We start from the raw sequence: 12653 nt of genomic DNA on the forward strand, positions 1-12653 counted from the left end.
CCCCAGAGCCAGGGCGTGACACAGCATACGTTCTTTCAAGTTGAAGCTGTCATTGTGGGAGACGCAACTCGCCGGTGGTGATGCAGCTCACTTCCCCTGTCTGAAAAATGTGTGCACGACCCAACATGTGGCAAACATGAAGCGGTTCAAAGATAAAATAACTGGACTGTTAAGGGAGTTTGAGCAACGCTTTCAAATTTTTGGTGAACTGGAGAAAGACTTCAAAGTTTTTTGCTCGCCATTCACCGTGAATCCCTCTGATCTGCCCGTCAGCATCCAACTTGAAATAATAGACTTGCAGTGTGACTCGGATTTGAAGGGCAAATTTGCCGCAGCTGGCTTGGACACATTTTATCAGAATCTCTTGCCAGGTTACCCCAACTTGACAGCCCTCGCTGCAAAACTGTTGTGGATGTTTGGAACCACATATGTTTGTGAGCAAGTTTTCTCTGTAATGAGCATAAATAAAACAAAGCTGCGCTCAAGGCTCACGCACAAGCACTTGAATCAAATCCTGAAGTTGGCTGCCACTCAGGATGTGACGCCTGATATTGATGCGCTGGTGAAAGCTAAAAGATGCCAGGTATCAGGAGTCAAATAAACTATGCAACCCCACTTAAAGTGCTGCATGAGACACCCTGATATAGTTCTGTGATCTGTGATATACTTCTGTGAATCACTGAGGCATTGTGTGTTTGTGTGTTCTTTGTCCTCAGAATTTTCAAATAACTTGAGGTGTTTTATGATTAATAGTGATGTTGTGCTTTTGGACACACTGTCCTCAGGCTCCAGCTTTATGTTTATATGTTTTTATGTTGATGTGCTATTGTTTTTAATTGATTTTATTTTCTTTGTATATTTAACCTATTCTTGACTCTGTGGTTCTTGCACTTGTTTGGGGAACAGGATTTCATTATTTGTATCTACATTTCTGCCTGAGAAATGACACCCTGATATAGTTCTGTGATCTGTGAAACAGTTCTGTGAATCACTGAGGCATTGTGTGTTTGTGTGTTCTTTTTCTTTAGAATTTTCAAATAAACTTGAGGTGTTTTATGATTAATAGTGATGTTGTGCTTGTACTATTTTGGACACACTGTCCTCAGGCTCCAGCTTTATGTTTTATGTTGATCGTATTAAAACAAAGAAAACAATCTGAAGTTGTTGTTTTTAAGTTATATATACCATGATTTTACCGGTCTGGCCCACTTGGGAATAGATTTTCCTCCATGTGGCCCCTGAGCTAAAATGAGTTTGACACCCCTGATCTAGAGCATCCTGACTGGTTGCATCACTGCCTGGTATGGCAACTGCTCGGCCTCCGACCGCAAGGCACTACAGAGTGTAGTGCGTATGGCCCAGTGCATCACTGGGGCCAAGCTTCCTGCCATCCAGGACCTCTATACCAGGCGGTGTCAGAGGAAGGCCCTAATAATTGTCAAAGACTCCAGCCACCCTAGTCAAAGACGGTTCTCTCTGCTACCGCATGGTAAGCGGTACCGGAGCGCCAAGTCTAGGTCCAAAAGGCTTCTTAACAGCTTCTACCCCCAAGCCATAAGACTCCTGAACAGCTAATCATGGCTACCCGGACTATTTGCATTGCCCCCCGTTTTTTACGCTGCTGCTACTCTGTTTATTATCTATGCATAGTCACTTTAACTCTACCCACATGTACACTACCGGTCAAAGTTTTAGAACACCTACTCATTCAAGGGTTTTTCTATATTTTTACTATTTTCTACATTATAGAATAACAGTGAAGACATCAAAACTATGAAATAACACATATGGAACCATGTAGTAACCAAAAAAGTGTTAAACAAATCTAAATATATTTTATATTTGAGATTCTTAAAATAGCCACCCTTTGCCTTGATGACAGTGTTATACACTCTTGGCATTCACTCAACCAGCTTCAACTGGAATGCTTTTCCAACAGTCTTGAAGGAGTTCCCACATACGCTGAGCACTTGTTGGCTGCTTTTCCTTCACTCTGCGGTCTGACTCATCCCAAACCATCTCAATTTGGTTGAGGTTGGGGGATTGTGGAGGCCAGGTAATCTGATGCAGCACTACATCACTCTCCTTCTTGGTAAAATAGCTCTTATACAGCCTGGAGGTGTGTTGGGTCATTGTCCTGTTGAAAAGCAAATGATTGTCCCACTAAGCTCAAACCAGATGGGATGGCTTATCGCTGCAGAATGCTGTGGTAGCCATGCTGGTTAAGTGTGCCTTGAATTCTAAATAAATCACAGACAGTTTCACCAGCAAAGCACCCCCACACCATAACGCCTCCTCCTCCATGCCTTACGGAGGGAAATACACATGCGGAGATCATCCGTTCACCCACACCCCGTCTCACAAAGACACAGCGGTTGGAACCAGAAATCTCCAATTTGGACACCAGACCAAAGGACACTTTTCCACCGCTCTAATGTCCATTGCTCGTGTTTCTTGGCCCAAGCAAGTCTCTTCTTATTATTGGTGTCCTTTAGTAGTGGTTTCTTTGCAGCAGTTCGACCATGAAGGCCTGATTCACAGTGTCTCCTCTGAACCGTTGATGTTAAGATGTGTCTGTTACTTGAACTCTGTGAAGCATTTATTTGGACTGCAATTTCTGAGGTTGGTGATGTGGAAAATTGTCCTTATCCTCATTAAAAAATAAAGCACTTTCAGTTTTGTAGAATCAAGATAGACTATTACACAAGCAATAAAGCTGAGCTGGTCTGCAGAGCAACTGCCCGTCCCAGACTTGGAGCTCTCTTTTTATACAGCTTAATATTTTCATATCATATCGGAACCCCCTCCCACCCTCCCTTGACCTTGAGCCACTATGGTTTCTTTGTCTAGCCTCTTTCCTGTCTATGCCCATGTCTGCTTGGTTTCCCGTCCTCTTGCCTGACTCTATTGGTGGCGTGATAAAGACAGTTCCTTTAAATAATATACATACACACATAATTATATAGTACACTGATTACTGCAGTCACAATGTGGTTGTCCAGTCATGCATCTGGATTACAAAATATATTTCATTCATCATATGTTTCAAAATATGTTCCATACATCATAGACAGGTATAGTCACTAATCCTCTTTTAAACCCATAATGATTCTGCTTATTGTTCAATGATTTTATAATATCATTGAAAGCCAGTTTCATCATAGCTCTTCATGGTTTTTGCGACTGCACTTAAAGAAAGTTCTTGAAATGTTCTGGATTGACTGACCTTCATGTCTTAAAGTAATGATGGATTGTTTCTCTTTGCTTATTTGAGCTGTTCTTGCCATAATATGGACTTGGTCTTTTACGAAATAGGGCTATCTTCTGTATACCCCCCCCCCCCCCCCCACCCACCCACCTTGTCACAACACAACTGCTTGGCTCAAACACATTAAGAAGGAAATAAATTCCACAAATTAACTTTTAAGAAGGCACACCTCTTAATTGAAATGCATTCCAGGTGACTACCTCATGAAGAGAATGCCAAGAGTGTGCAACGCTGTCATCAAAGCAAAGCGTGGATATTTTAAGAATCTCAAATATAAAATATATTTTGATTTGTTTAACACTTTTTTGGTTACTACATGATTCCATATGTGTTATTTCATAGTTTTGATGTCTTCACTATTATTCTACAATGTAGAAAATAGTAAAAATAAAGAAAAACCCTTGAATGAGTAGGTGTTCTAAAACTTTTGACCGGTAGTGTACATATTACCTCAATTACCTCGACTAACCGGTGCCCACGCACATAGACTCTGTACCGGTATATAGCCTCCCTACTGTTATTTCATTTTACTGGTGCTCTTTAACTATTTTTTACTTATCTATTTTTTACTTAACACTTTTTTTGTCTTTTTTTCTTAAAACTGCATTGTTGGTTAAGGGCTTGTAAGTAAGCATTTCACTGTAAGGTCTACACCTGTTGTATTCGGCGCATGTGGCAAATAAAATCTGATTTTATTTTATTTGACCGAATAGGTTCCATTGCATTAATGTTAGTGAAATCTGTTCAACTGTTCACCCAACACATTCTACAATCTGCCTAGCTCATAACTCCTGGGTTACACTGACAATATTGGTCTATCCTTGTTATTAAATCCCTTTATGGGGAATAATCAGAGTACAGATTTTCTTCAAATTGTGAAATTCTAACATAATTACCTGAGATGTGGCAGATACATTCACATTGAATTTCTTGAAATCAGACAGATATGCAAATAGAGACAGTGGTGATGGTGGTGGTGGAGGTCAGATATTGACCATCACAGGGACCCCTCTACCCACAGGCTGACAGTCAAACAGGGTTTAGAAGTCGCTTGTTCTAAGGACACACAGGGCAAATGGGGGTTAGAATCACTCTGCCCTTCACCCCTCTCTCTCAAATTCATATTCAAATTGGCATGAAAGGGACAATTCCAAAGACAACCCCTCTCTCTCTCTCTCTCTCTCTCTCTCTCTCTTTTCTCTTTCTCTCTCTCTCTCTCTCTCTCTCTCTCTCTCTCTCTCTCTCTTTCTCTACCCTCTTTCCCTCTCTCTTTATTTCTCTCTCATGTCTGAAATGTGCTGTATAAATAAAGTTTGATTTGATAAATAATGCTTGAACCCTTTGAAGGTGCACACATTGGCTAAATACACAGCACCTGTCTGTTGAGTAAATGGCCACCTAGTCCCAACTGATTCTCATCTCAGAGACTATCTCTGCTTCCTCCAGTGGAAAGGCTCTGAGTGCTATAGTCAATGGCCTGTAGAGCCTGCCTGTCTAACTAGTGAGACAGGTGAGCTGCTCAGGTAAAACCTTGTCCCTGACAACTTCTTGACAGATTTGGCATGGCGGGGGCGGCCACCCGCCCGGTGACCGTGACAACAGACAATGTGTTTTCAGACAGGAGTGACCCTGCTGTCATTGCCTAGGAAACTACACAGAGAGGCTTGCGTGACACAGCTCGGAACCTCTCACACACACACAAAAGGCTTGAGTGACACCTCGGAACGTGCTCTGAATGTCCATCTCAATGAAACATTCAGAAATGTTCCACTGTTACATAAGAGCAAGGCAATGAAATCAAATCAAATTGTATTGGTCACATACACATGTTTAGCAGAAGTTATTGCGGGTGTAGCGAGATGGTGTCCTTCACACACACAATGGAACACATCACTGTCTGTGGGAATACTGTATGGGCAGCCAGCCATGACTTTCATCTAACTGTACTATTTCAGGGGAGTTAGAAAGAGTGAGTGTGTGTGTGTGTGTGTGCGCGTGTGTGTGTGTGTGTGTGTGTGTGTGTGTGTGTGTGTGTGTGTGTGTGTGTGTGTGTGTGTGTGTGTGTGTGTGTGTGTGTGTGTGTGTGTGTGTGTGTGTGTGTGAGTGAGTGTGTGTGTGTGTGTGTGTGTGTGTGTGTGTGTGTGTGTGTGTGCTTGGGTGTGTGTACCTGACAGGATTGTGTATAGGTAGCTGAAGCCTAGATCTCCCTGACACATCCCATGTCCTTCACTTTGACTGACTAACTCATGGAAGTTATCCATAGCAATTATCATCTTTCTCCATCCCCCCAGGGTGTTGAGGTTAACTAAAATGTGCATAATCTCATTCTAAATCACCGCAAATCAAATCTACATTTCGGATGGGACTTTAAACTGGTGTCCTGACCCTCTGTGGTCACTAAAGATCCCATGGCACTTATGGTAAGAGTAGGGGTGTTAACCACGGTGTCCTGGCTAAATTCCCAATCTGGCCCTCATACCATCATGGCCACCTAATCATCCCCAGCTTCCAATTGGCCCATTCATCTCCCCCTCGTCTCCCCTGTAACTATTCCCCAGGTCATTGCTGTAAATGAGAATGTGTTCTCAGTCAACTTACCTGGTAAAATAAGGGTAAAATAAAATAAATAATAAACACATTTGCATAAGCCGATGGGAAAACAGAAAATATTTACCGTGCCCGAAAAGAGGAAGAAATACTATAAAAACATCAAAACACTAGCCACATAGCATACAGTACGTCCACACCCAACGTGAATACATGCCCAGTTGCACACTCTGATACAGCTCCCCTCTCTAATTCCCCTTATCTTATCTCAGCACATACTGCCGTTGATTGATTGATTTCTAAATTGCACAAACAGCCCAGTGAAATTGGGCCCAACCTACCCCCTCCCACCTCTCGTCATAGCCCCCTCCCCCCCCATGCTCCCCCATCCCCTGGACCTCCACCTCCATCAGAGCCCCTAATTCAATTCATTTCGACCAAATTAATACCATTAGCTGGATGTTTTGCAACTAAACACAACGCTCCAGCATCCGGTCTGATGGTCGGTCTCCAATTCCCAGTGGAATTTAGGGGGAGTTGGGGGTAGATTCACACACAGAGAGGGAGCGAGAGAGAGAGACACACACACACACACATTTAGGGGTAAGATGCTGACTCGTGAGGATCCAGCGATAGGGGTCAAAGGGATCAGGCGTGGCAAATCAACAGCTGTCACAGCCACTTTACCCTGGTCCGACGAGATCCACCGATTGATTTCTTTGATACAGCTCTGCTTGACAGGCTGGGCGAGAAGGGGAGGGGTTAAGAAAATAAGACACAATACAATGTGCTTTGTTTTGTTCGATGTATCCTGAATTACTTTGCTCGACTGATGGATCAATGTATATAGAAAAAAAGTTGGTATAGGTCATACTGGTCTCAGCTTTGTGGAAACGCTCTCTGTATGTTTTTTAATGAGATGTGGTTATTTGTAGCGTTGGTGGTGTTACCAGGTGTGGTAATGAGATGTGGTGATTTGTAGTTTTGGTGGTGTTACCAGGTGTGGTAATGAGATGTGGTAATTTGTAACATTGGTGGTGTTACCAGGCTTGGTAATGAGATGTTGTTATTTGTAGCGTTGGTGGTGTTACCAGTAGTGATGGGGGAAAATAATCGATAAAGTTACATATCGCAATATTTTTTTATTATATTATATTGATACTTTGATTCCAAGTATCAATAAAAAAATTATAGGTAGCGTTAGCTAGCGCTAGTTGGCTGTACCTGCGCCAAAACTCCAGTATTTTTCATCCTATAGCTTGTCCTCCATCTTTTTAAATAGGCCTAGTGAGCCAACATGTTTTCAGCACTTTTATTTCCTTGACTGATCAAAACAAATGTTCTGATGCTCTCTTTTTTCTCTGCAGCAGACATCCCAGTGGGCAAAACCTGGTTGAAAAGATGTCAGTATGACTTATTTTTATGATGTCTTATTCTGGTAGCAAACTTGTTGAAAAACAATGTATTTTTTATGTATTTTTACTGACCAGAATATGACATTTCTTTCTGACCACCATATGACCAGCTGGTCATAATTCTGATATTATGTGCTATATTATGTAGCCTACTGGTCATAGTCAAGACCTCGTCATAACCTGGTAATGACCACCTGACTACAATTTATTACCTACACTCCTAGAAAAAAGGGTTCCAAAATAGTTATTCAGCTGTTGCCCTAGGAGAACCCTTTTTGGTTCCAGGAAGAAGCCATTTTGGTTTCATGTAGAACCCTTTTGGGTTTCATGTAGAAAGGTCCTACATAGAACCTAAAAGGGTTCTGCCCAAAACCAAAAGGGTTCTACTTGGAACCAAAACCCTTTTAGGTTCTAGATAGCACCTTTTTTTTTTTAAAAGAGTTTACTTTAAAAAGTATTGCAGAGGATACAGTTGGATATTGAAAACATTGTTTATTACATTTCTATTTTGTTTCCATAGTCACCAATTAAAGTTAATCTCTGAGCACAGAGCTATCTGGAGCGTAGTGGCCCTCTTGAAGAGTCGTGTGATGGAACAGACCTGCAGTGAAGAGAATCGGCACATTACAATTTTATCAATTTGAGATTTTTAAAGAAAACTAGACAAGGACATTTTGGACAAAACTTTGTGGACTCAGCTGGCTAAAAGTATTTCAATGGTACTAGTTGAAGAATGTTGTGGCAGTTATAGCTTAGAGATGTCTTTTTTTTTAAATGTATGTATACAGTGCATTCGGAAAGTATTCAGACCGCTTGACTTTTTCCACATTTTGTTACGTTACAGACTTATTCTAAATGTATTAAATCGTTTTTTTCCCTCATCAATCTACACACAATACCCCATAATGACAAAGCAAAAATATAATTTCAGAATTGTTTGCAAATATATAAAAATATTACATTTACATGAGTATTCATACTCTTCACTCAGTACTTTGTTGAAGCACCGTTGGCAGTGATTACTAGATCGAGCCTTCTTGGGTATGATGCTACAAGCTTGGCAAACATGTATTTGGGAATTTCTCCCATTCTTCTCTGCAGATCCTCTCAAGCTCTGTCACGTTGGATGGGGAGCGTCACTACACAGCTATTTTCAGGTCTCTCCAGACATGTTTGACCAGGTTAAAGTCCGGGCTTTGGCTGGGCCACTCAAGGACATTCAGAGACTTGTCCCGAAGCCACTCTTGCGTTGTCTTGGCTGTGTGCTTAGGGTTGTTGTCCTGTTGGAAGATTAACCTTCGCCCCAGTCTGAGGTCCTGAGAGCTCTGGAGCAGATTTTCATCAAGGATCTCTCTGTACTTTGCTCCGTTCATCTTTGCCTCGATCCTGACAAGTCTCCAAGTCCCTGCCACTGAAAAACATCTCCACAGCATGATGCTGCCACCACCATGTTTGGGATGGTGCCAGGTTTCCTCCAGACATGGCGCTTGGCATTCAGGCCAAAGAGTTTAATCTTGGTTTCATCAGACCAGAGAATCTTGTTTCTCATGGTCTGAGTCTTTAGGTGCATTTTGGCAAACTCAGAGCGAGCTGTCTTGTGTCTTTTACTGAGGAGTTGCTTCTGTCTGGCCACTCTACCATAACGGCCTGATTGGTGGAGTGCTGCAGAGATGGTTGTCCTTCTGGAAGGTTCTCCCATCTCCACAGAGGAACTCTAGAGCTCTGTCAGAGTGACCATCAGGTTCTTGGTCACCTCCCTGACCAAGGCCCTTCTCTCCCGATTGCTCAGTTTGGCAGATCTAGGAAGAGATTTGGTGGTTCCAAACGTCTTCCATTTAAGGATGATGGAGGCCACTGTGTTCTTAGGGACCTTCAATGCTGCAGACATTTTTTGATTCCCTTCCCCAGATCTGTGCCTTGACACAATCCTGTCTTGGAGCTCTACGGACAATTAATTCGACATCATGGATTGGTTTTTGCTCTGACATGCACTGTCAACTGTGGGATCTTATACAGACAGGTGTGTGCCTTTCCAAATCAAGTCCAATCAATTGAATATACCACAGGTGGACTCCAATCAAAGTTGTAGAAACATCTCAAGGATGATCAGTGTAAACAGGATGCATCTGAGCTCAATTCTCATAGCAAAGGGTCTGAATACTTATGTAAATATGGTATTTCTGTTTTTTTATTTTGAATTCATTTGCAAACATTTCTAGAACTTGTTTTCGCTTTGTCATTATGGGGTATTGTGTGTAGATTGATGAAGAAAAACATTTATTCAATCCATTTTAGAATAAGGCTGTAACGTAACAAAATGTGGAAAGTACACTGTACATACTTTACGTCTTCCACACCACGGCGGTCAGGACATATTTTAGGACTTTCCAGGGGGCCCGCAACACATTAACCTCCTGAGTTTTCTGGCTTTTCATGACACTTACTGTAAGCATAAAAAGTGACGAAAATACATTAACAATTGGCATAATGTAGGCATGCAGGACAGGACAGAACAGGACAGGACAGGACAGGACAGGACAGGACAGGACAGGACAGGACAGTACCCCACAGTAAAATACAGGTGTCTGTTGAATCAGGACACAAGGGTTTTGCAACTGAAAAACAAAGCAAGTTAAAATTGTATTTTATTTGCTTTACAAACGTATATATTATTAGAAGCGGATATATATCAATTGGATCTACTTACACTACAAAAGGGTTTTTCGGCTGTCCCCATAGGAGAACCCTTTTTGGTTCCAGGTAGAACAATTTTTCATTCCAAATAGAACCCTTTTGGGTTCCCTCTGTGGAAAGGGTTCTACATGGAACCCAAAATAGTTATACCTGGAACCAAAAAGGGTTCTTCAAAGGGTTCTCCTATTGTGACAGCAGATGAACCCTTTTAGGTTCTAGATACCACCTTTTTTTCTAGGAGTGTAAGATCATGGGCCGAGTTATGTTGCACATGCAGCTAACAAAAACCTATGGAAATGGCTAGCATTTATGAGGCTAGCAAACACGTTCCTCACACGCTAGGAACGCATTTCCTCCAACGTTATAATGAAAAGGTGTCTCTCGGTCCCAAAACACACATTTTCTGGAGACTTGTGGGAGGAGTACTGATGACGTCGCCCACTGCATGCGGTTTCAAATCAAATCCAATGTTATTGGTCGCATACACAGATGTTATTGCGGGTGTAGCGAAATGCTTGTGTTCCTATCTCCAACAGTGCAGTTGTAACGTATACGCTGGGAGTCAGAAAGCAAGTGCAGGTGGTGAGTTTAATAGTAAACGGAACATCGAACAATATTACAAACACGAGTAGTGTATAGACATGAAACACATAAACAATACTGACTGGGGAAAGAACTTAAGGGAGTGCCATATATAGGGGAGGTAATAAGTGAGGTAATGGAGTCCAGGTGTGTCTGAAGATGACGTGCAGGTGGGAGTAATGATGAACCCAGGTGTGCGTAATGATGGATCCCAGGACCAGTGGTTAGTATACCGGTGATGTCGAACGCCGGAGTGGAAGAGCGGGAGTAGGCATCACAGTAGTAATATCTAACAATTCACAACAATACATACAATCTAAAAGTAAAAGAATGGAATTAAGAGATATATAATTATTAGGATGAGCAATGTCGGATTAGCATTGACTGGAATACAGTAGAATACAGTATATACAGATGAAATGAGTAAAACAGTATGTAAACATTATTAAAGTGACCGGTGTTCCATTATTAAAGTGACCTGTGATTCCATGTCTATGTACATAGGACAGCAGCCTCTAAGGTGCAGGGTTGAGTGACCGGGTGGTAGCCGGCTAGTGACAGTGACTAAGTTATGGGCAGGGTACTGGGTGGGGGCCGGCTAGCGATGGCTATTTAACAGATGGCCTTGAGATAGAAGCTGTTTTTCAGTCTCTCGGTCCCAGCTTTGATGCACCTGTACTGACCTTGCCTTCTGGATGATAAAGGGTTGAACAGGCCGTGGCTCGGGTGATTGATGTCCTTGATATTATTTTTGGCCTTTCTGTGACATTGGGTGCTATAGGTGTCTTGGTGGGTAAGCAGTGTGCCCCCGGTGATGCGTTGGGCAGACCGCATCACCCTCTGGAGAGCCCTACAGTTGCGGGCGGTAAAGTTGCAGTACCAGGCGGTGATACAGCCCGAAATGATGCTCTCAATGGTACATCTGTAAAAGTTTGTGAGGGTCTTAGGGGCCAAGCCGAATTTCTTCAGCCTCCTGAGTTTGAAGAGGCGCTGTTGCGCCTTCTTCACCACACTGTCTGTGTGGGTGGACCATTTCATATTGTCAGTGATGTGTACGCCGAGGAACTGGAAGCTTTTCACCTTCTCCGCTGCGGTCCCGTCGATGTGGATGGGGGCGTGCTCCCTTTGCTGTCTCCTGAAGTCCACGATCAGCTCCTTCGTTGTTGAGGGAGAGGTTGTTTTCCTGGCACCACTCCGCCAGGGCCCTCACCTCCTCCCTGTAGGCTGTCTCATCATTGTTGGTAATCAGGCCTACTACTGTTGTGTCGTCTGCAAACTTGATGATTGAGTTGGAGGCGTGCGTGGCTACGCAGTCATGGGTGAACAGAGAGTACAGGACCCAGTTGCACAGGGCGGAGTTCAGACCCAGGGTGTTGAAGGCTGAGCTGTAGTCAATGAACAGCATTCTAACATACAGTTGAAGTCAGAAGTTTACATACACCTTAGCCAAATACATTTAAACTCAGTTTATCACAATTCCAATTCATAATTTTCCTTCCTCATGATGCCATCTATTTTGTGAAGTGCACCAGTCCCTCCTGCAGCACAGCACCCCCACAGAATGATGCTGCCACCCCCGTGCTTCACGGTTGGGATGGTGTTCTTCGGCTTGCAAGCTACCCCCTTTTTCCTCCAAACATAACGATGGTCATTATGGCCAAACAGTTCTATTTTTGTTTCATCGGACCAGAGAACATTTCTCCAAAAAGTAAGATCTTTGTCCCCATGTGCAGTTGCAAACCGTAGTCTGGCTTTTTTATGAGGTTTTGGAGCAGTCGCTTCTTCCTTGCTGAGCGGCCTTTCAGGTTATGTTGATATAGGACTCGTTTTACTGTGGATATAGATACTTTTGTACCTGTTTCCTCCAGCATCTTCACAAGGTTCTTTGCTGTTGTTCTGGGATTGATTTGCACTTTTCGCACCAAAGTATGTTAATCTTTAGGAGACAGAACGCATCTCCTTCCTGAGCAGTATGACGGCTGCGTGGTCCCATGGTGTTTATACTTGTGTACTATTGTTTGTACAGATGAACGTGGTACCTTCAGGCTTTTGGAAAAACTTGTGGAGGTCTACAATTTGTTTTCTGAGGTCTTGGCTGATTTCTTTTGATTTTCCCATGATGTCAAGCAAAGAGGCACTGAGTCTGA

This window comes from Coregonus lavaretus (genome assembly GCF_964263955.1).
Source record: "Coregonus lavaretus genome assembly, contig: HAP1_SCAFFOLD_1731, whole genome shotgun sequence".
NCBI classification, from domain to species: Eukaryota; Metazoa; Chordata; class Actinopteri; order Salmoniformes; family Salmonidae; genus Coregonus; species Coregonus lavaretus.